The sequence below is a fragment of the Condylura cristata genome, unplaced genomic scaffold (genome assembly GCF_000260355.1).
Source record: "Condylura cristata isolate star-nosed mole 26May11 unplaced genomic scaffold, ConCri1.0 scaffold00031, whole genome shotgun sequence".
NCBI lineage: Eukaryota > Metazoa > Chordata > Mammalia > Eulipotyphla > Talpidae > Condylura > Condylura cristata.
The window spans coordinates 8,927,456-8,936,022 of record NW_004567132.1 but is presented as its reverse complement, the minus strand read 5'-3'; positions in this window follow the sequence as shown (position 1 = coordinate 8,936,022).

Here is an 8,567-nt window from a genome sequence, read left to right as displayed (position 1 = left end):
TTGCCTTCACTATTGTTGTATTGGGTGCTGTATCTCCAAAGATGTTGCTGAAGTGTATGTCATGTAGTGTTTGGCCCATCTTTGCTTCCAGGTATTTTATGGTTTCTGTTCTTATGTCTAAGTCCTTAAACCACTTTGAGTATATTTTTGTGTATGGTAAGAGGTAGTGATCTAGTTTCATTTTTGTTTGCAAGTAGCTTCTCAGTTTTCCCAGCACCACTTGCTGAACAAACTTTCTTTGTTCCATTGTATCTTCTTTTGCGCCTTTATCAAAGATTAGCTGTCCATAAATCTGTGGGTTTATATCTGGGTTTTCTGTCTGAATTCACTGACCTGTATGTCTGTTCTTGTTCCAGTACCATGCGGTTTTGATTATTATGGCTTTGTAGTATAGCTTGAAGTTTGGGATTGTAATGCCTCCATACTTTTTCTTCCTAGTCATGAGAGTTTTGGCTGTTTGAGGTCTTTTGTTGTTTCATAGCAATCTCATCAATATTTTTTCTATTTCTTTGAAGAATGACATTGAGACTTTTATTGGGATGGTGTTAAAACTGTATATTACTTTTGGTAGGATGGCCATTTTGATGATGTTAATTCTCCTGATCCATGAACAAGGGATGTCTTTCCATTTCATGGTGTCTTTTTGTGTTTCTTTTAACAGTGTTTGTAATTTTCTTTGTACAGGTCTTTTAACTCTTTTGTTAGGTTGTTTTCCAGGTATTTGATTCTTTTTGTTTTAACTGAAAAGGGGATGGCTTTTTTTTTTTTTAATTTCTGTTTCTTCTGATTGGTTTAAGTGTATAGCAGGCCTCTGATTTTTGTGTGTTGATTTTATATCCTGCTACCTTGCTAAACTGGTGGATGGTTTTGATTAGTTTCTCTGTGGAATTTTTAGGGCTTTCCATCTAGATTAACATATCATCTGCAAATAAGGATAGTTTTACTTCTTTCCCTATTTGGATTCCATGTATGTCTTTTTCCTGTCTTATTGCTCTGGCTAGAAGTTCCAATGTTATGTTGAAGAGCAGTGGTGATAGTGGACACCCTTGTCTTGTTCCTGATCTCAAGGGAAAGGCTTTCAGCTTTTCTCCATTGAGGATGATATTGGCTGTGGGTTTGTCATATATGGCTTTTATCATGTTGAGGTATATTCCTTCTATTCCAAGGATTTCGAGGGCCTTAAACATAAATGGGTGTTGAACTTTGTCGAATGCCTTCTCCGCACCTATTGATATGATTATGTGGTTTTTATTTTTCTGTCGGTTGATGTGATGGATTACATTAATTGATTTTCTGATGTTGAACCATCCTTGTGCTCTTGGGATAAAGCCCACTTGGTCATGGTGTATTATTCTTTTAATGCATTGTTGGATTCTGTTGGCTAAGATTTTGTTGAGGATTTTTGTATCAGAGTTCATTAGGGAGATTGGTCTGAAGTTTTCTTTTTTTGTGTTTTCTTTGTTAGGTTTTGGTATTAGTGTGATGTTGGCTTTATAAAAAGTATGTGGTAGTTCTCCTTCTTTTTCAATTTTTTGGATGAGTCTGTGTAGAATAGGCACTAGTTCTTTTCTGAACATTTGGTAAAATTCATTTGTAAATCCATCTGGTCCAGGGCTTTTATTTTGGGGGAGGGTTTTGATTACTTCTTTATTTTCCTTTCTTGAAATTGGCTGTTTGGTTGTTCTATTTCTTCTTTATCTAGCTTTGTGTGGTTGTAGTTGTAGGAATTTGTCCATTTCTGCTAAATTGTCAAACTTGTTTTCATATAGTTGCTCATAGTATTCTCTGATTATTCTTTGGATTTCTGCTGGATCTGTTGTGATTTCTCCTCTTTCGTTTATGATTCTGTTTATTTGTGCTTTCCCTTGTTTTTTCTTTGTGAGCCTGGCTAGTGGCCTGTCTATCTTGTTTATTTTTTCGAAGAGCCAACTTTTGGTTTCATTGATTTTTTGGACTGTTTTTCTAATATCCATTTCATTTATTTCTGATTTAACTTTTATTATTTCCTGTCTTCTACTGGTTTTTGGGTTATTTTGTTATTCTTTTTCTAGTTCTTTAAGGTGGAACATTAGGTTGTTTCTTTGAGTTATTTCTTGTTTCCTTATGTGAGCCAGTAATGCCTCTTATAACTGCTTTTAAAGTGTCTTATAAGTTTTGGAGATTTGTGCCGTACTCGTCGTTCTTCTTCAGGTATTTTTAAATTTCTTCTTTGATGTCCTCATTGATCCAGTGGTCCTCCATTAGTGTAGGTTTCAGTCTCCACATGGTAGGTGGGTTTCTTGTCTTCCTCATATGGTTTATTTCTAGTTTGATTCCTTCATGGTCAGAGAAGATAGTTGATATGATTTCGATCTTAGTGTATCTTTTGATATTTATCTTGTGACCCAGTAGGTGGTCAATCCTAGGAATGATCCATGTGGGTTTGAGAAAAATGTGTACTCAGATATTTTGGGGTGCAGTATTCTATAGATGTCTGTTAGACCCATGTTGTCCAGGTTCTTGTTCAGAGTTTAGTGTCTTTGCTTATTTTTTGTCTTGTTGATCTGTCCATTGTTGACAGTGGCATGTTGAAGTCTCGTACTATGTATATATTTTCTCTGATATATGTTTTCATAGATGACAATAGTTTCCTCATATATTTTGGTGCTCCTTCATTTGGTGCTTATATGTTATGTCCTTGTTATGTCTTCTTGTTGTATTGTCCCCTTAATCATAACGTAGTGGCCTTCTGTGTCTCTTTTAACCTTTTTTAGTTTGAAGTCTATTTGATCTGATGTAAGTATAGCTGTTCCTGCCTTCTTTTTTGGTCCATTTGCTTGTAGAACTGTTTTCCATCCTTTTATTTTCAATCTGTTTTTACCTTTTGGAATTAGATGTGTTTCCTGCAGACAGCAGAACATTGGATTTTGTTTTTTAATCCACCCTGCAACTTCGTATCTTTTAAATGATGAGTTTAAGCCATTTGCATTTAGAGATAATATTGATATATGGCACCTACATTTGCCATTTTGGTCCTTTTGTTTTTTATTCCTCTTTTGAACTGTTCTTGTTCATTATTCTGTTGGATTTGGTTTGAGGACTTCTTGTAGTAGTTTTTGGAGTGGGGGTTTAGTCTTGACGAAATTGTGGAGTTTCTGTTTGTCTAGAATGTCCTTATTCTTTCTTCATAGAGGAAGGTGAGCTTCACGGGATTGAGTATTCTTGGTTGGCATTTAATGTTTTGGAGTTTGTTGAGTATGCCCCTCCACTGTCTTCTTGCTTGTAGTGTTTCTTCTGAGAAGTCTGATGTCAGCTTGATCAGTTTCCCTTTATAGGTTATTTGTTTCTTCCCTCTTGTCATTCTCATTATCTTTTCCTTGTCTTGTATTCTTGGTAGTTTTACTGATGTGTCTTGCTGTATTTCTCCTATTGTCATGGTAGTTTGGTGTTCTTCTTGTTCTTGGATATCTACTTTCATCTCCTTCTTCATATTAGGGAAGTTCTCTTCTATTATCTCTGCAAATATTTTTTCTATTCCTTGGCCTTTCTCTTCACCTTCTGGGAGTACCTAGAACTTTGATATTTCCTTTCCTAATGGTGTCAGATAGGTCTTGAAGTGTTTTTTCACTCCTTTTCCTTTTTAATTCTCTTTCTTTTCCTGTTTTAATTCTCTTTATTTCTGCATATTTGAGGGAGCTGATTCATTCTTCCTTTTCATCTATTTTGTTTCCATTACTTTTCCCAGCATTCTTTATCTCCTCTAGTGGGCTTTTCATTGCCTGCAATTCTTCTATTTCTTTTTTTATTGTCTCATTTTCTTTTTCAGTTCATTGATTGCTTGACTCATATTGTTTTTTTCTTTTTCATTTCTTTCACTCATTTCCTTGCTTGCATTCTTCAACTGCTTGATTGCTTATCTCATTTAATTTTTTCCCTTCTCATCTTCTTTTTGTTTGTTTATCATGATGATTCTGAATTCTCTATATGTTAGGCTGAGCAGTTCTTCTATTTCTTTGGTGGTTTCTGCTGACTGATCTTTTTGTGGTGAATTTTCCCCCTGTGGACTTGCTTGGTTGTTTGTTTGTCTTCTTTTCCCTGTCATGTATTTTCTAATACTTTCTATTAATTGAGACACGGTGTTGCTATTATTGACCGGCATTCTTTCTGGCTGTTCTTTCTGGGATGGCAGAGGTACTTCCAAACACTTCGATTGTGGAGGGTATTCTGAGCCTTGTTTTGTTTCAATATCTCCTGTTTTTCCAGCTGTTTATTAACACCTTGAGTCCTAATTCTGCATGCCTCCCATTTGTGCAGGCTGTCAGTCCTCCCTCAAGGCCTCCAGGACTCAGAGCAGTCTCTTCCTGAGCAGTCTTATCCGACCATTTGGGGAAGTGTTAATGGGCCTGTTTTTGATTCATTCTAACCATTTTTCTCCCCTTTTATCTCTCGGGCTTTTGAACTTGCTAGCCCCACTTTAGTGACTAAAGCCAGGATCAAGCCTTCAGGCCTATGCTGTGGGGGGTGGGTGAAATGGTTGCAAGACTTGGAACAGCCCCAGTCACCAGATTACCAAATTTTCCTCCCCACTTCCCAGGCTCTATGTGCCCACTTGCACAGCCTTTTCCCACAGCTTGGTTTCCACTCTTGAGCCAAATGAACAGGAAGCCTCTGTCTGCGGCACTAGAGCCTGGATGCTCCCCCTATCAGAGTTGCAGTGTTCCACTTATCCTGTCTGTGGCACTTCTGGATAGGAGTTCCTTTATCAGAACTCCCCAATCGCAGATTCTCCCTCAGTTATCTTCCTTCTAGTTAGTCCAGAGTATTTTCATGTGGACTGAAACTCATAGCATGTAAGTCTATAGTCTGTTTTTATATATTCCGTATGAGCTTGGACATAGTTGTTTCAGCATCTTTACTCTGCCACCATCTTGCCCGTTCCGGAGTTGATTAGCCAGCAGTTTTGCCTAGCGCCTAGGTGTTCCGGATTGCATCTGCAGTCTTTCCTCAGCCTGGGCTCCACTCACTGAGCTGAGCCATCCCCCTTCACCTCCCAGGCTTTAGTGAGGGGCAAAGCGGCTCCTGCAGTCCACCAAACGTCCAGGTGCCTGAGCGCTCCCAGGAGGGAGTTCTCTTATTGGAACTCCCCAATCGCCAATTCTCCCCCAGTTATCTTCCTTCTGGTTAGTCCAGGGTGTTCTTATTTGGGTTGAAACTCGTAGTATGTAAGTCTGTAGTTTGTTTTTAGTCCTAAATTCCTGTGGGAGCCTGGACACAGTGATCTTGGCATCTTTACTCTGCCACCATTTTGCCATCTCTCCAATGTCTCTCCACAATAATTTTTTGAAAATGTTTTTACTAACACTTATGTTGGGTGTTTGGACTTAAATTTTCAGCTGTTACTTCACTGTCTGACTTTACTGAAACAAGATCTTTGTCAGGGCTTCTCTTTTGACGCTGCATATTTTTTTTAAATAGGGATTTTTTTTTTCTGAGTTCAGAGTTTTGTCATTTTTGATATGTTGTCTTTCACATATTTATCACTTATATTTTCAATCACTACAATATATATATGGCATATGCAGTGTGTGCTGTATGGACAGGATTGTGTGATAGCAAATATTGCCAGTCATCGAAAACCTATGGTCAGCATGTTCTGCCACTTTGAGGCCAGCCCTAGGACTGAAATTTGGACTGGTATTAAGTATGGAAACAGTGGGGCCTTACTCTTCACGAGTTTAGCTTTGAGGTGATACTCTGGTGATGGGGGGTAATGGGAGTTAATTAAGTAAAATGACTCAAAGAGCAGTTCATTTTTATCAAACTTACTCTGTAATGGAACTGATTCTTCAATTTTTCAATGTTGCCTCAATTTAACTTTCTGAAGCTATTTAATCTATATCTATAGTCATTTCCTTTGTAGAGGAAAGGCTCTGCAGTAACCACTTGGTTTCATTTATCAGGTCCTACTTGTTTGGTTTTTATTTTATTTGTTCTTTTTGTTTGTTTTTAGAGTCTAACTACCCATTTATTTTCCTTAGTGCTTCCATTCTGCCTGAAGTTATTTTCCATAATAAATGTTGTTCTTCAAGCTATGCATAGATTATCATTCACTGCTAGGAAACAAAGAAAGATATGCTGTCAGGAGAGGACTCTAGTATGCAACAAAGCAGCAGGTGTATTGAATTACTTTATGGGCTGATTAAAATGCTACAATTTTCCTCCTGAAATTGCCTTCTGTTTGTTACACTTTAGCCTCTACTTATGATTAAGCTAAGTATGTCCTTGGGAGTACTATGCACAAAAGGAGAAACATGTAATCAGAAAAATATCTACTTCTCCATAATTGAGGATAATGATGTCTAGTCTAGTTCATCAGCAGGGTAACCTTCTGATAAAGAGCAAAATAATCCTTCTATCTCTTCTTCCGAGATTATTTCCTGTCACTCAGTTTCTCATGATCAACAAAAGAGACTTTTCTGCTATGGTGATTCAGAGTTTATCTCAGGGCAGAGTGATAGACACAATATTCATGTATTAAACAAAAATGTACTGAGGCAAGCCAGAATGGGCCAGGTGCTAGACCAGGACTGGAAAGATCATTGACTACCAGACACTCTTTGACACAACACAGCTACACGTAGCTGAAAACCTGAATACAGGGTTACAGAGCTGGAAATACAAAGACCTAGAAAAACTGCTAAAGGTATTTGGGGGAGAGATTGTGAGCAACTTGAGGGTAGAAACTCTGCATTATTCATCTGTATTTATAATTAAAGCCCTAATCAATGAGATTTAAAGTCAACATATCAAGTATCTTGGTCCTAAAAACTAGTTCTCATTATCTTCTTGGAAAAAGGAGTGAAAGGGTAATTCAGACTCAGATATATAGATAAGTTTTTATCATAAAGCTAGACTGAGTTTTAACAGCTCATGCTCACACAGTGATTAGAAGTTGAAATTGAGTAAGGTTTATTCAACAGTGTTTTGCCTGAGAAATTGTTTGAAAGACTTGTGAACTTGGCTAACTTTCACTCAAGAAAAGAAAGCATTTAAGTTATTCCATGCCATATACTTCAGTCTATTTTTTACCCCAAGGAAATATACATGTGCAGGTAGATCATGGTTTATCCTCAGATAAGGTAAGGGCCTGTCCCTGCCAAACAGGCTGAACCAGGCCACCTTGAGGCTCATAAAATCAATATGCCAGGATTAGGATATGCCTTATTTCTCAAAAAAATTATTTTGGTTGTTTCCCAATTATTAGAATAGTATTACCTAAGCACTCAAATCCATTGCAGGGATGAAAATGAGATTCTATTACCTATTGTTCCCTGAGTCTCTGCCAAAAGATTTTTTTTAGTAACTAAAGGCCATAATAATTCATCCTACCATAAAGTGGCTATTTATGCAGCAGTCTCAACATTTTTGAAAAATAATTTAAGTGTTTTGTACTTTTCCTGGGTCTGAAGGATGCATGATTGATCCACTGATTTATGTTAAATGTAGTTTTTCGTTAGTCCTAAGCTTTATTGTGAATTTGCTGTTAATCATTCTACAAGTATGTTTTTATCCTTCAAAAGATAGGTGAAATTCAATTAAACTTTATAAAACTTGATTGGAAGTTAACTGTCTAAAGAGATAAAAATATATCCCCTGATTTGAGTTATGTTTCTTGAGTGGGAGGAAGAAAGATGTATGTCAGAACTTTTTATTATTTTATTTTGTGACCTTTGAAAATTATTCTGTAATATTTTTACCCTCTTTTATTCAAAACAATACTTTTGAGATTTTCTATGTTGCTACACCTATCAGTGGTTTGCTTCTTATTACTGAATAGTATTCCACTGTATGACTATCACTCATTTTCCCTCCCCAACGGTGCAGTGGGTTAAAACACAGAAATATGAGGCACCAGGCTAACCACAGCCACCACAGCGTGAGTTTGATCCCTGCCAGGGAGGTGACACACATGGCATATCAGGCCTTTTCTGACCCACTCGATGCTCCCCTCAGCAGTGTACTTCTTCAATCTGCCTGTTTTGCTCCCCATTCTGTCCCTGGTGAATCCTCTCACTACCCTGAATCTCTGGCCTATACCCAGGTTCTGTATGCATAAATAAATAGATCTTTAAAAAAATTGTTTTCATGATATAATTAAAAGAAAATATATAAAGAAATATAAGCTAATAGTTTTAAGATTCTTTTGGATTTATACACATATTACTTATGAATTAGTTTTTTTCTTTTATTCTTTCTAATATTTATACCTGTTATTTGTTTATTTCTGCATACAGAACTGGGGTACCGGCCAAAGGTGCAGGGGCGGTGAGAGGATTCACCAGAGAGTGGAGCAGAACAGGCAGATGTACTGAAATACACTGCTGAGGGGAGAAGTGGGCAGGTCAGGAGAGGTCTGTGGGGCCATGTGGATCACCTCCAGGGGTCCGGGATTGAACTCATGCTGCAGTGGCAAGAGAGCTTCATAATGCGATGCTTTAACCATTGCACCACCAGGGAGAGCCCAACTCTTAAGTATTAAACCAACACTGAAAATTTGACAGTTTAGTCTTTCTGCTTTTTTTTTTTTT